The sequence below is a fragment of the Trachurus japonicus genome, chromosome 16 (genome assembly GCF_045865225.1).
Source record: "Trachurus japonicus isolate A0001 chromosome 16, Traja_1.0".
Taxonomy (NCBI): Eukaryota; Metazoa; Chordata; class Actinopteri; order Carangiformes; family Carangidae; genus Trachurus; species Trachurus japonicus.
Genome location: NC_140922.1, coordinates 16,549,588 through 16,565,550, shown reverse-complemented (window position 1 = coordinate 16,565,550; position 15,963 = coordinate 16,549,588). Strand labels below are relative to the sequence as shown.

The 15,963-nt window shown below is 41.4% G+C and overlaps 1 long non-coding RNA gene across 1 annotated transcript in view; it reads right to left on the bottom strand.

Moving 5' to 3' along the window:
- Nucleotides 1–15,963, bottom strand: part of LOC146972206 (uncharacterized) — a 110,041-nt gene that overhangs the window by 14,158 nt on the left and 79,920 nt on the right. Inside the window, exon 3 of the long non-coding RNA XR_015037854.1 lies at nt 8,778–8,878. This is a non-coding gene — a long non-coding RNA (uncharacterized LOC146972206). The remainder of the gene's footprint in view (nt 1–8,777; nt 8,879–15,963) is intronic.

Here is a 15,963-nt window from a genome sequence, read left to right as displayed (position 1 = left end):
GACAGGGAGCAGAGTTTTACACCACCACTGTTCCTCCTCATCTAAATGTTAGGATTACCAATGAACATTCATTTTCATTATCATTATCATTTTTATTTTATTGATACATTTTTATTAAGATAATCTATGCTTTTACTGTAACTGTCATCCTTTTTTGTAATTAATCTTGTTTTATTATCATCACCATCACTGTGTTCTATGGTATCCCATGACATGTTCTTATGTCTTGGGCCCGCTGTTGGTATGCTTGCTGTGAGAATCTATTCCAGTAATATTGTGTCCCCTGAAATACCTCTGTTTGACTTAATTTGTTAAATGGAAAAATAAAATGATTGCAAAAAAGATTACCAATGAACAGCTATTAATACATATTTGTATTTTTTTTAACCAAAGCCTTAAATTTCAAAAGTAATACAGAGAGCACATGGCGTTCACTAGGTATAAGGTGCACCTGTCTTATGCAATAATACAACAATCCTGCCCTATGATGTTCAGGTTTTGCTGACGTTGATGTAAATGGGTGAATTCATTATAAGGTTATTACCAAGGTCAAAAATAAAACTAGTGCTGAACTGGACTATAATATATTGAGATGAGAGTTTCTTGTTTACAATACATACGGGGTGGAGAGTATGAGACACAGCTCTGAATATAACACAGTTTAGTACAACACCATCATTAGACCTGATTGTTAAAATATACAACTGAATTAACCTGAAAAAAATGATACATATTGGACATTATAAAGTGTCCCATGTGGATGTTAGTCAACTACTGTACATGTTTTGTACAGGTTGCCTGCTGCCAAACAACAAAGGGAGCCGTATCTGTATCAGTGTAGCCACATCTTCTACTCTCACTCCAGACGGGGATGATGTTGAGAGCGAAGCAGTGTAGGACAGGGCTGTGAATGTTCTCACCACATCCCATGCTATTTGTAGAGATGGCAGCTGTCAGGAGAAATATCAACAGGCTGAAGACAAGTGCTGTTCACAACTCTGGTAGGTGCAGGTGTGGAATGAAGGGGAGAGATGCTGGAGCTGGTAGATAAACACTCAGATCTCTCAGCTATTGCCCTCTCAATTAACAATTTATCATCACGTAACTGATGAAACCTAAAGCTGGTGCTGCCTTGTCAATATTAAAGGTGCAAATATGCATGTAGTACAAGACACTATATTGATCGCTATGATAACAAGTAACTGGAGAAGAAGTAATTCTTTCTCACACACGCTGTCACCAAGAGATAATATTTTTGCTGTCCCCAGACAGCAAACATACAGCGATGGAAGATGCACACATTTATTCCAGTAATACTTGTCGTCAGAAAACAACAATATTCACGGAAAAAAAATATAAGAGAAGAATATTTGCAGGAGGAATCTGCATAGTTGCAAAAAAGAAACCAAACAGTCAAAGAATGCATTAAAAAGATGTCAAAGCTGTAGCATATGCAACAGCAGCCACAGAGCGTATATGGTGAAGCTGGTTTCTTTTCGGTCTGTTACCACTTACAGCTGCTGACATGATGAAAGGCACCGCAACATAACATAGGATAACATATGTGTATAAGTGCAGAAACACGCCCCAGTACTTTGTTGGCCCAGAGGGGCATAACAAGGGACCCAACAATGACCCAAAATACAAAGACAAAGGCACTAACTTAACTAAAAGAGATTTAATACAAAAATATACAGATACAAACAAGTAGACAAACTAAAACAGAAAGCCATGATGGGAGGCAGGCAAGCCCAGCAGTCCCCAGCACTGCCCCCGCCCTCTGGTGTCAGCTGCAGGGTATTTAGCTCAGTGGACCAGGTGAGCCTCGTTTCGCTGATTGGGACCTGGGTGGAGCTGTGGGAGAACGAGGGGAAGGGAGGGAGAGACACACACACGGGCGAACCCCTATCAGCCGTAACACCCCCCCCCTTAAGACAATGAATAAATCATCATGTTACATCAAAACACCATACTATTTATTCATTGCAATATCTAAATCTAATATTCTTTTTATCTATAAAAAAGGATGACTGAACCTGGCCTCAACACCAATAAACACATTTATCAAAAATAAACCCTGGGACTGCGGTCAGGACAACAAAAAGGTCAAAGTGGATCCAACAAGATCAAAATACAAAAAGGCCAACCAACACACTGCCACTCGATGTAAAGAGTGAGCAGCCAAACAGTAGCCATGCAAGTGGGTGCCACTCCCACCAGATAACTAAATAGCTACCACCATGAGGGAAACTACGAAACGAAGTAAACTTACTAAACACTGCAGGTGACCAAACACAAAATCGAACACAGCCACAACCTAAAGGGTCACTCAAGTTGCTGTCTATCAACACACAAAGACCCGAACAAATTGAACTGCCACGACACAAAATGGCCACCAAGCAGTCTGCCATTAACCAACGGACACAGACCTTATAATTCACCAAGTCAACTCCATCACACAAAGATCCACTGATCTATGGAGAGACGCACACAAGGTCCAACGAAGCCACAACTAAGTAAACAGTAACATACACAAGTGACTCAACCGAAAAGTGGACTGCAACAGCACAACACAAGAGGTCACACAGTAGCCACTGCTACACAAAATGTTGCCAACTTACACCTAAGCTGCAACCGAACGACCCAACGAACGCACTGTGCAGGTACCACACAAAAAGTCACATCCCAAAAGTTACTGTTACTATTTTACACACAGAATCCAGACGAAAGTAGAGGTAGAGTCAACCCACTAGAGATTGTGATATGCTGCTGTGCCACTCTGCTAAAGAGTGACGTTGTGGAGAGGCACCCTGTAATGTGGTTAACTATCTAGTCTTCAGTGGCTTCCCGGGAGGCTTCTTTAAACGTTGAACTCTGCAAGTGAACAATGGACCAAGGCAAGGCCCACTGCCACACAGAAAACGTACCCACACCCAGGTTTCACCACCAAAAATAAGAAAGGCAAAACAACAAAGTGGCAAGAGTCTCTCTCTGCCCGACGACTACCTTACAGGGAACTCTCAAGCAAACACAGACAGGCAATTAAATCACAAACCATCTTGAAAAGAAGACTAGACTACTACCTCACACAACAGCTACAAACCTTCACTTCACCTCATGGTTGTTCAGATCCCGGACGAGCCCCCAATTGTTACGCCCCAGTACTTTGTTGGCCCAGAGGGGCATAACAAGGGACCCAACAATGACCCAAAATACAAAGACAAAGGCACTAACTTAACTAAAAGAGATTTAATACAAAAATATACAGATACAAACAAGTAGACAAACTAAAACAGAAAGCCATGATGGGAGGCAGGCAAGCCCAGCAGTCCCCAGCACTGCCCCCGCCCTCTGGTGTCAGCTGCAGGGTATTTAGCTCAGTGGACCAGGTGAGCCTCGTTTCGCTGATTGGGACCTGGGTGGAGCTGTGGGAGAACGAGGGGAAGGGAGGGAGAGACACACACACGGGCGAACCCCTATCAGCCGTAACAAAATGCATGTTCAAATGTGTGCGAGTCTTGCGTGCATGCTACCATGTGTGTTCAACACGTTTTTTGCCTAAAGGTGATATAGCTCACCTACAGCTGATGATTCACTGTTCCAGCAAGAGGACATAACCGCTCCAAGGCTGGCTGCGGGGGCCAAGAAATAGACTGAGTCGAAAAATCAGGACTGTACTATTTGTCCTATAGTGTCAATCAAGTGATTTCATTCGTCAAGAGGCAAGGTAAAGGAGAGAATTAAAGAGACACCAAACCAAATAGGATATTGTGGAAGGTCCACACACAGACATGTAGACACACATCATGAGTTTGTATTCCTAGCCCTAATTTGATACTTCTGTGGTGCACTGCAGGCAGCAGATTTGAAGCGTCAGCAGCGGTGGTACCTGCACTTACAGTGACAGGAGATGTTTATATGTTTTATTTATTGTTTCGCGGCCTATTGTGAAGTTTCCTTTATTCAATTACAGAAACCTATACAACAAGAAAAAAATCTATATCCTCTGATGTTTTAAATTTAAACTACAATATGTAGCGGAGCAGATTAATTTTCATTGATTATTCCAACACTGAAAACAGATGGCACATTGAAACAGCGTTTATCTCCTCTTGTCTCCGTTTCTGTGGCTGCTTCTGTTTGATTTTAATGATGATGCTAACGTGGCATTCTCAATAATAATTTGATGTGTGCCATTTGTGTGTTCGTGGTTAAATTAAATCATCAGCGTTAGCTTCACAAGTGCCTTCATGTTTCTTTTCCCCTTACTTCACTTCACTACCAGCATCGTGATGCTATCACCAACATCAATATTATAGGTCATTACATCGCTCTCTCTCTCTCTCTCACACACACACACACACACACACACACACACACACACACACACACACACACACACACACACACACACACACACACACACACACACACACACACACACACACACACAATGAGAAAATAACAGAAATTATTCATCATGTCTCTCAAAAATTTATAGGCATCTTTATTTGACTTGGACACCGGATGAGAGCACGGGGCTGCCTCTGAGCTCTGTAGCTAAGCAAATACTCCCTCAGAGAGAGAAAGCGAGGGAGAGAGACAGAGAAAGAGAGAGAAGAGACAGAGAGACAGAGAAAGGAAGAGCGAGCAGGGAGAGAAATTGGGAAAAGAGAAAGAGAAGGGGCAGGAGAAAAGCGGAAGAAAAGGAAATGAGATAGAGAGGGAGAGCACATAGGGAGTTGAGCAGAAAGAGAGAGTGAGTGGGCAAGAGAGGTAGAGCGAGAGGAGGAGGAGGAGAGGATGGAGGGATAGAGGTAGCTCAGGGAGGAGAGGAGGGAGACTTGACCCAGATTGGGAGCCTAACAGCAGCAGCAGCAGCAGCTGAGTGAGCCGGTGAATGTTTAATAGCGCCAACCACTTGCACGCTGACACACACACACACACATGCACACATACACACACATAAATCCACCCCCACACACACACAGAATCACACAGACACTGTTGACTGGGACTCTTGTTGCTGGAGTTCAGCTTAGGCCTGTTGAATTACTGTGGCGGTGATGTGATTATCTGTGTAACCGGAATAAAAACACAGTAGAGCCATGCACCTGTGTGTCTCTCTGGAAATCCCTCCCTCCAACATCTGCAGCATTATAGTATATACTGCACATTCAGAAACTACTGACTCTCCCTTTTTTACACCTCAATTGAAGTCCACATGGTAAATGCAATGTTTTTAGACGTAACTTGGAAAGGTATACGCCTCTCTTAATTAAATATCACATGACAGAATGAAATCCAAGTGATGGTTTCAAAGGAAAAAGAGAGCAGAGATAGAGTTGTGTTAAAGCACAAATCTGGGAAACGTGACAAAAACTGCATTGAAGGTTCCCAGGAGCACAGTGGCCTCCATAATGTTAAAATGGAAGAAGGCTGGCACAACTAGGGATCTTCTTTGATCTGGCTGCCCAGCTGAACTGAGCAATCAGGGGAGAAGGACTTTGGCAAGAAAGGTGACCAAGAACCTGATGGTCACTCAGGCTCAGCTCCAGAAATCCTGTGTGGAGATGGGAAACACTTCCCAATGAAAATCTGGTCTCAGGAGTTCAGAGTCAGACTGCAGACTGGTTGAATGTTCACTTTGCCTGAGGGCGTTGACCCTCAGCATGCGGCCAAGATAGCACAAGGAGTTGTTTGGGAACAACTATGTGAATGTCCTTGAGTGGCACAGTTAGAGCCCTGACTTGAACTACATCGAACGTCTCTGGAGGGACCTGAAAATGGCTGTCCACTGACGGACGGTCCAACCTGACAGAGCTTGAGAGGATGTGCCAAGAATGATTGCAGAAAATCCCTAAATCCAGGTGTGCAAAGCTTGTCACGTCATATCCAAGAAGACTTGAGAACATAATCACTCCCAAGGGTGCTTCAACTAAGCACTGAGTAAAAGGTCTGAATACCCTCTGAAGGCATCGCAGATTCAGCTGTAAACAAACTGTAGTGCAGACAACAGAGACGTTACAACACAAGGAGAACATTGCCTTGTTGGTAGCATTTCTTGATGAAATTAATGAGCAGGCTACTTCAGCCCCGGTACTTCAAGCCTGCATCTGTCCCGCAGCAGAACTGTTTAATCTTGCATCAATACTGTATTAGAGCTGCTGCAGACACTGCAGCCTGTTCTTTCTCTAATGAGTGACTCCATTCAACAGGCAATCTGAAATGTTTAAATTGTGCTTATGTTTACTATATTTCCTAATAAAGTCTGTTAGAATGAAACTGACGATGGATCAATCAGACTAGACGTTACTATTCTTGTTTAGCCATTTTAGAGTATGACGTGGACGCCTTTTCATTTCACTGTGGAGTGCACATGACACCTTAACTGCTTACTGGTTGTTTATTATGGAGCAGAACACTATAACCTTACAAGAGACTCTGCACAGTGCAATACTGTGCAGAACAACACCGTAAAAATGGATGATAGCATTTAAAAAGAAATAAGGGCTCCGCACTCAAACAAAAGACAAACTAAGGAGGTGATAACAGTGGTGCAGTACAAAATCTGGTCCCTGTAAATATGCAGCCCTATCCTGATGACACACCTACTGCTGCCACAAATATGAATCAACAAGTGAACACACACATCTGGTGATGAAGATTAATAGAATTGTTTTGTTTATGCACGAGTGAAGCTGTGGCTCTGAGGATTAGATAATTACAGAACAAGCTTTCCTCTCATTATGTGACTGTCTTTCAGGGTAAAAGACCTCGTTTGACTTCTGTTTATCTGCAACATGTAGCTGAGTGTTATCCAATCTGTTGTGACATAGAAGTAGAAATAATGAGGCATAATCCACATATATCTAGACAAAAAAGCTCATCAGAAAACACAGAACAACCTGCTTCCCTCTGCTGTCATGTTGCTTAACTCTGTGGTGCCGTTATATGTGCTGCAGTTTACATTATGTAACTTCATTTGATCAGCATCACTGCGTGGTCAGAGGTCAAGGTTGAACCAGGGCTCATTCCTGTACGGCAGACAGGGCCACACTGGAGGCTGTCTGGAGCCAAACCTCCCACTCTCATCTCTCCACTGCTTCAAAGCCAAAGATGAGAAGTTACAGTAAATGGACTTGAATTGTTTTTTGAAATGCTTTTTTTTTTTTAACAGCTAAAAATTGTTAACACTGGGCATGAAATTAATGAGCTATCACCGGAGCAGTTCTCCTTCTGGACCTGGTGGTAAACCAAACTTTTTAATGACCAAAAAAAAACATTAACCTTGTCTATAGCACCGGTTGTAAAAATGCTTCTTGAAGTTGAGGTGAGCACAAGTGAGAGAGAGAGAGAGAGGTGATAGCAACAGTGCCAAAATGAAAAATATGTTAACAGACACATAACCCACCTCACCCCATCTCAAAGATAAACAAATGGACACACACACACACAGTACTTTTGGATGCAGCAATACTGAATCTCACTGCTACGCACAACAAAGCAGAAATGAGTCTGAAGTCAAAGAATTCTCTCTCTCTCTCTCTGTCACCCTGCTTCTTCCTCTCTGCTTCTTGTCCTCTGTTTGCCTTGTTTCAGAAGTCAGCATTCTTGTTCATGTTTTCAGCTCAAGTGAGTCACCCTTCTGTATCTGTGTGTGTGCGTATGTGTGTGTGTGTGTGTGTGTCAGGCTGCTATTTCAGCACTTTCCAGCACTATCGATTCAAACCAGCCTGCAGGGGAAAAACCAGGCCCCTTACAGCCACACACACGCACACCTCTACAGTTATATGCTACTGCCACATAATTGAAAAGATAGTTACACACACTCACATACCTGCACACAATTAAAGTTTAAAAATTAGACTAAAAATATCATATCGTACAAAAAATAATTCCCATACTATGAATGTGTGTTCATGGTACGACAGTGCATGTGCACGTGCCTATACAGTTAGCACATACGTGCACAGTGCTCATGTAGGTTTATATGTTTTTGTGACCTTCACTTACAGTGCAACGGACACAGCAGGGAAGGGAAGAGAGGAGAGGAGTTATGCACAAGCAGCACGATGACTCAATGCTACGCTAAAGCCTCTTCAGTGTGTGAGTGAGGTGTGTGTGTGTGTGTGTGTGTGTCAGAGAGAAACAGAGAGAAAGAGACAGAGGATATGCAAATGTGTGTGGATTTGCAAGGTTAAACTATTTTAGTATTTCTGTTTACATATGTGTGTGTGATGAGGTGAGGAAGCATGTGTACAGTTATTTGCATGTGTTAATGGAGGTATTCACTGTGTGTGTGTGTGTGTGTGTGTGTGTGTGTGTGTGTGTGTGTGTGTGTGTGTGGTAAACGGTATGGGGCAGAAAAAAGAAATGTTGTGGTTCAGTATTCTGGTTGTGATGTTTAAGGTTGGAGTAAGGAACTAGGGAATGCATTATGCTAATAAGTGTCCTCACAGAAATAAAAGTGTGTGTGTGTGTGTGTGTGTGTGTGTCTTTTGTTAGTTTACCAAATGATATGTGTCCAAAAGAGTTTGACAGCAACTAGGGTATTTGCGTGTTTGCGAATGTGGAAGAGAAAACAAAACACAAACAGATGTGTGTTTCCAGTGAGGCGGGCCCATGTGTGTTTGTACTCCCAGTCAAGGTCATCCACACAAACAAACACACACACACACACACACCCTTTACCAGTTACCTGTTTGTATTTGGACACATGTGTTGCATATATGCATGTATCTTTTACACACAAACACACACACTGACACACTCACCCTCTGGTGCTTGAGTGAAGGATACGCAGCAGGTGTGGGTCAAACCAACAGAGCCACATTACACCTGTCAGCGTGGCGTACTCCTCCGCCGCTGACCTCCGCTGAAAATAGAACCAGGAAGTAGTTATTTCAGGATCTCATTTCCACCCACACCAGGGGTAGACCACAATTAGCACAACATCTCCGTCTCTCTGACTGCCTCCCACTGACACTCCTCCACCCTCCTCCACCCTCCATTCACACTGACTGCAGCTCTGTGGAACGTGGCGGAGAAATGAAACGATGCTCTCTGTGGATTTTCTGCTCTGAAACGAGCTTCATTCTGATATGAAATTGGGATCGTCAGCTCCGCTCCTGAAATTGAATCTTTTGATTATTTGCAACAACAAGTCTATGCCATTAATTATCAAATCCCATCTCCTGCAACACAGACTCCAAATGTACAGGGTTTTCACCATCTTTTACAGTGCAGGAGTCAAATAAAAAGGGGACCTTGACAACAAGGACCAGGCTTTGCATCCTTTGACCCACTAGTGGTTCTGTTTATAAGAGGATCTGAGCACTTCAAAAACACACATTGCACATGTTGGAATCACGATGCTGTGTTCAAAACTGGTTACAACTTTCTGAAAAGCAAAATCTGACAAGCACACCAACTCCACGCAATGACGACCCAGGTGCATGAAGGTGAAGCTGTAAGGCAGACTTTGAACTTCTCTCAAGCTCTTGTGTTGTATTCTTCACACGACCACTTCTGTCACTCAGCATACAAACGACTCCGACACCATGACTATCTTTGAGAGGAGATCATTTGAAAGCGGTCACCGTTCTCTGTGTCGACAGGCTGCTCGGCCCTTCATCCAGTGTGGCTGTTTGGGACAGCGATCAACTCCTCTGCTGTTAGTTTTAGTGGAACAACACGGAGTAAAAACTAGTTTGCTTCAATCGCAGCCTGACATTCAACACTGTCAATATTTAACTGTGACCATTAGTTTTTTCTGAATAGGAAAATGCTTTGAGCTTCTCACACATAACAATAAAAAATGAATCATGGTTAATTGCAAGCAAAAGATACTGTTGGGAAAAAGCTAATTCAATTTGTTAATGAACAGGTTGCGGATGTGTTTAATAGTAATAAAATAAGACTTTTCTATGAAACTTGCGAAAACAAAGAGTTCAATTTAGAAGATGGGGAAGAAGCTTATTTTATAGTCTCTTATGCACTATATCAAAGGCAGATACAGTAGATGTCTGTATCTAAAATAAAATAAAGTAAAATTATCTCCTGAGTGGTATTAAGGTGTTAAAAGAAGCTGTAGCCAATGATACTATATTACTCTCTGTTATCTTAAATCTTATTTTCTGTGAAGGTTTTGAGTTATTTTTATGTCATCAAATCATCATAGTCACACACAGGTGATACAAAGACACTCTGATATGTGGACTGAAGAAGTGGAGAACGATTAGTTAATTCTTCTCTATGTCCTTTTTTTCCCCCTAAGTCACCTTTCACAACATTTTTTCTAGTCTTCATACTCTGGCTCTAGACTATTTCCTGGATTTACTTCTTTGTTTTTGTTTTTTTTTACCTCTCGATCTCTCTACTCGTGTTTTATCGAGCATTTTTGTACCTTTTTCTCCCTGCCTGTTTTCTCTACACTTGGCAGGAGTTCTGTCTTTTCTGCAGTCTGTGTGTTTGAGTGTGAGTTGACAGTCTGTGTGTATACACTCAAACTGGGTGCTTATGTTGGAGTGCATTCATCCACATATGAATTAGTGCTGGCCCAAAATGAGCAAATTAATCTTTTCTAGTGCTATTTTTACCGGTTCAATATGAATTACGTTCATGTGCTGCATCCAGGAAATGGCCTGGTTCTGAAATCCAACAATGACGAGAGTTTTCACCTTGTTTTTCCCATGTTTTTTGGAGTTTACTGCCAGCCGAAGAAGTGAAAACATCACAACTTTAAATACCTGCTCAAACTGTTTTGCAGGTGGTGAGTGACTGAATCAAGTTTTACTCTTGGGGCTTACTGTAGATTTATGCACTCACTGGTGAGGCAGCAAACCACAACAACCCTGTACAAACTGTATAGTTGACTCAACTACTGCTGATACCAGCTCTTGCACATACTTGCTGCCCTTGATACTTCCTGCACATGCTGAACTGCAGCCTCCACACTAAAGAGTGCCAAAGAGACTGAATAGGAGCTTTGGGGTTTGCAGGAATCATTCAGGTGCTAGTAAATCAATAGACTCAGTGCTCGTCAGCCTGTGGATATCACTCCTGATTCCTGCTGCCTGTGGACTTCGGTGAGACTTGCTGGGAAGTCTGTAATTTCATTAACTTTTACACAACTTTTAGCCTTTTTTTAGTTCTTACTTTATACTATCAAAAACCAATGTAGCATCAACACAATACCAGTAAGTTACCTAAAATATTTGATTTCAGAATTCATCAGCTTTATGTATTTGGTAAGACATTGTTACGTGTTGTTTAAATGCACTCCTATGGCCTGAAAGGTGTACAACACCCAGTATTGGAAAACATGAAGTAGTCAAAATATGCAACACATGTAGAAGTCCACATCAAATAGTGTGTGTGAGAGAGAGAGAAACTCCTGGCACTAATACGAATGTGTGGTAGCTCTCATTAAACAAGCAGTGACGTCCATCCTGCACTTTGTAAAACAGTCCTGGCAAGGGCAGTGTTGGCTCCACATTTTATGGTCACTGGGGATTTTCTTTCCCAAGATTAATTGTGTATTAAATCACAACTTTTTAAATGTCTGGGGAAACTAAAAGTTGACAATTATATTATTACAAAATGCTGTTGTGTTATTGGATAAATAGAGACACACCTACATGCAAGGCAGCAGCAATAATTTGATTAAAATGTTCAAACCACTAGTGATCCAGAGAGATCTAGTTCTCTTTTTAGGGTCCGGGCAGCTAAGCTGCCGGGACACTATTGTATTCCTAGGAATTCTTCTTCTTTCTTTCTTTCTTTCTTTCTTTCTTTCTTTCTTTCTTTCTTTCTTTCTTTCTTCTTCCAAGGAAGTCATACTTCCCATGGGCGAAAACTCACCAAACTTCACAGAAACATCCGACCCCATGCCAGATTCACTCAACTCCAAGGACATGTGCCCCCCCCTCCTAGGGGGGGCACAATAAGCGTTTAAATTTAAAAACTTTAAAAATTCCTACCAAACCAACGGTAGATGCTACAGTGTTGAAACTTCACCACAATGTAGCCTCAATACTGCTGAAACTTTTGTCCACTTAAACTCATTACAAATTATGAAGTCCATCACTCTGTTTTTTTCAATAACTGTAAAACCTTTAAAATGTATCTCCTCCCACAATTTTTGCTCAATTGTCACCAAACTTGCTACAGAGCATCTCCAGACCGTCCTCCACAAAACTTGTTTCTCGGATTTTTGATTAAGCAAAAATTGAGCCTACAGTGCATGAAAACGTTTGACTGTAAACACTACTGTAAACATATACCATCAAATTCTTGCTAAATACATTTTCAAACTTCCTGAAAAAAAAATGAGAATATTCTGGAGTCATGGTTGATGAAGTTTGGCAAATATCAGAATTTTAATTCAAAAACTGAATTTTCTAGAACATTTTGAATTCTGCTCTCATGGGAACAACTGCAATCAATGTGAGTGTGGAATTTTTAAACATCAGATTTTCTCTTATGAAGCAAAACACTTATCATTAAAAACAAATCACCAACATTTCCATGCTGTCAAGATGCAATTTATGTATTATCAGATTTTTGTTTAGATGACTGAATTTCTGAAATTTTGACCATTTCATCACAACAGCTGCCCGGGCACTGGCTCACCTGAGTGGATAAATGAAGCTACACAGCAGGTCTCACTACCAGCCAATTAGCTCAGCGAGTTAGGAGCTGGTTCTTGGTGTCAGAGGTTGTGGGTTCGAGACCCAGCAAGGGTGATGATGATGATGATGATGATGATGATGATGACAGATCAAAATGTCACATGTCCTCAAGCTGTTTTGCTGTCTAAATGCAATTTATGTATTAACAGATTTTTGTTTAGATAACATAATTTCTGACTTTATGACCATTTTTGAAATCTGCCTTTACAACAGCTGCCCGGGCACTGGCCCACCTGAGTGGATAAATGAAGCTACACAGCAGGTCTCACTACCAGCCAATTAGCTCAGTGAGTTAGGAGCTGGTTCTTGGTGTCAGAGGCTGTGGGTTCGAGTCCCAGCAAGGGTGATGATGATGATGATGACAGATCAAAATGTCAGTTGTCCTCAACATGAAACACAAGACAATTGTCCTAATGGTGGCATCACAGCAAGCTTCTAATTTTAAAAATCCAAATAGCTTGGACTGGACCATGTGCGAAGGCTCCTAACATCTTAGAGTCACAGTAGATGTTTAACAAATACATATCATTACCTCAAAAACTGATTTTTCTTTTTACTGTGGTTTCAAATCTGCCTACACGACAGTGAATGGCTTACTCAATTTGTGAAGCCACTATTGCACTCCCACTTGTCAATTAGCTCAGTGCGATAGGCAACGGTCTTTGGTTCCCGAGGTTGTGGGTTCAACCCTCAACTGGTCCAAATTGGACATTATAAGGACAACTGTCTTGTCTTCCTATTCTCCTGTTTGTTGCTCAGAATTGCCAAAATTTGCCCAAAAGTAGCCCGGACCCGACCCATCGCTGCGCAGCAGCTATAATTTTATTTGTCATCACAGCGAACCAAGCATAGCAAAAACCAATTAATTGGAACTACTGTATAGTTCAAACTGGTTATTGATGTCCAGCCCTATAGTGTGAGTAAACAATAAGAACATCAATGATGTTTCAAATACTTACACACCAATGCTTGTGAGCTTCCGTTTTTATCAACAAACCAGAAAACTACCAAGTTAAGCTGAGCTACTTGTTGAATTTATGATGTCTGCAGGCAACCCTCTGTTCGGATCTCACCATACTGTGTGAATTATGGTCAACAGGAACCAGAATAGTTTTAAGGAGTTGTTGCAGTGTTGCAACAGACACTGACACTGGAGATAGTCGGTTCTCCAAGGACGGTGGTTCAGATCTTGGTATTTTCTTTTCTTTCAGGTGGAGAAAAGAACAAGTCTCAGTCTGTGTACATAATGGATTGCTGTTTTAGAAAATCAATTGAACAGTCAGTATGGTAGCGTTACTAAAAGTCACTGCAGCAAGTCACTGATTGAAAGATCGGATCACAAATAAACAGCTTCTGGCTAATCCGTCTCCAACTGTGTGTGTGTGTGTATACAAACAGACAGTCAAGTGAGTATTTATAACGTATAGCTGTGATAAAGCCAGTCTATAGCTGCTGTAAGATGGGATCATAGAGGAGATGGCTGCTTACTAATCTGAGCTTTAGCTGCTTTAGTTAGTCTCATCCTCTCACTGTCTCTCTGTAAGGAAACAGTGTACGCCATAACTATACAAATTGCAAACACACTGACACGTACACACACACACACACACACACACACACACACACACACAGTCTCCTACTCTCCATTAATCTTCACAGAACAATTACACTGCAGAGGGAAATAGTGTAACAGTCAGCCAGAGTTCCTCTATTGAACAACCTCCAATATTCACTGTAAACTGATGCATCACCATCTTGGAGACAGTGACATCACTAGAGATGTGCCTAATTGTTTTCTTTTTCCCCCCTTTTTTGTGCTAATCGTAAAACAATTAAACTCCATTTCTCATTTCCTTGCTTATGGAAAGCTGAAGAAAAAATAGAAAGCGCAAATTCTGTTTTTGTTATTGGATTGAGTCACTTGCCAAACTCATTATTTCTCTGCGAGTGTGGGGTACAAAGCTCCTGATAAAACACTGACGAGCTGTGACAAATGTTTTCATTTTTCTTCGCGTTACGCTGACGCAAGGATTTTTTTTCGTAATGCATCTATTGGCTATCAAAGAATACGGTGATATGCAGGTATATAGTAATAAAAGTACAATTGCATTCAAACTGTCAGTCTTTGTGTCAATCTGCCTCTTTCTTTCTTTCCATCTTTTATTTTGGAACAACGCACTTCTCTCCCAGAGATGAGCTTTTCTTTGGTTCTTTAGAGTTGTTCTTTCAAAGCCCATCAGGTCTGTTTCTCTCACTGGGCTGTAACCTCCTGTCTCCATGGACTCAATTAACCCAGAGATTGGTACTACATGTTGTCTCCACTATCCTTCGAGTGCATCCCTTGAAAGAGCGGAAAACTAGACAACAGTAAATGGCAGTTTTCTTGTTTTTCTTGTCAGCAAGTCTTTTTTCACTAATAAACTTACACTGTTCAGAACAGTTTGTCCACATTAATCCAAGCAAAATTTGGAAACTGACAAAACAATCTCAATTTGTCATTGATTCACTACTCTCCCAGTGCTTTAAATTATATCACTTGATCTGCATGAGAGGATGGTGTCATGGAAATACAAATGGTAAAATTTACTCTTTTTGTGATCATTTTAAAGACTTGAGATCTTCCTTGACTTCGGAAGCAGAAAACACTATACAGTAGGTCTACATGCTGATGAAGATCATATGATATACTACTGTACCTGAAAGCTCCAAAACAGTTACTGAATGGACCTTGAGATTAAATAGTTTAATTAGGTATAGTTATAATTTCAAATGTAAGTTTACTGGGAATAGGGAGACCGCGCTCACATCAGCTGTTGTCTGATGTAATATTTTTAGCTTAGACTTTACATGTAGACCGGTAGCTGGTTGAAAGGTTTTACATACTGTAGTTCTGAACGACACAAGATTCAGGGGACCACTGCGACTGGACCAGAAATAGTTTGGTTCATAACAACCTTGTCACTTTTTTTTATTTTTTATGTTTGATGCCTTTGAATGAAGCCTGGCAACCTAAGCTAAGCTAAACCATTTTTCCCTCTGACGGCAGCCTTATATTCATCAGACAGATGAGAGTGGTATTGATCTCCTTTTCAAACTCTTTATAAGAGTTACGCTCTTCCTTTCGAGACAACAGACCAGCACACAGTCCAGTCTTAGCCAGAAGCACAGACTGGGGTAAGCTGTCTCTAAGAGGTGCTTTAATACACTATAATGGCTAATGCGCATGATGGTTGCTGTTGCGTGGTAGGTTTTAAAGTTAATGTATGTG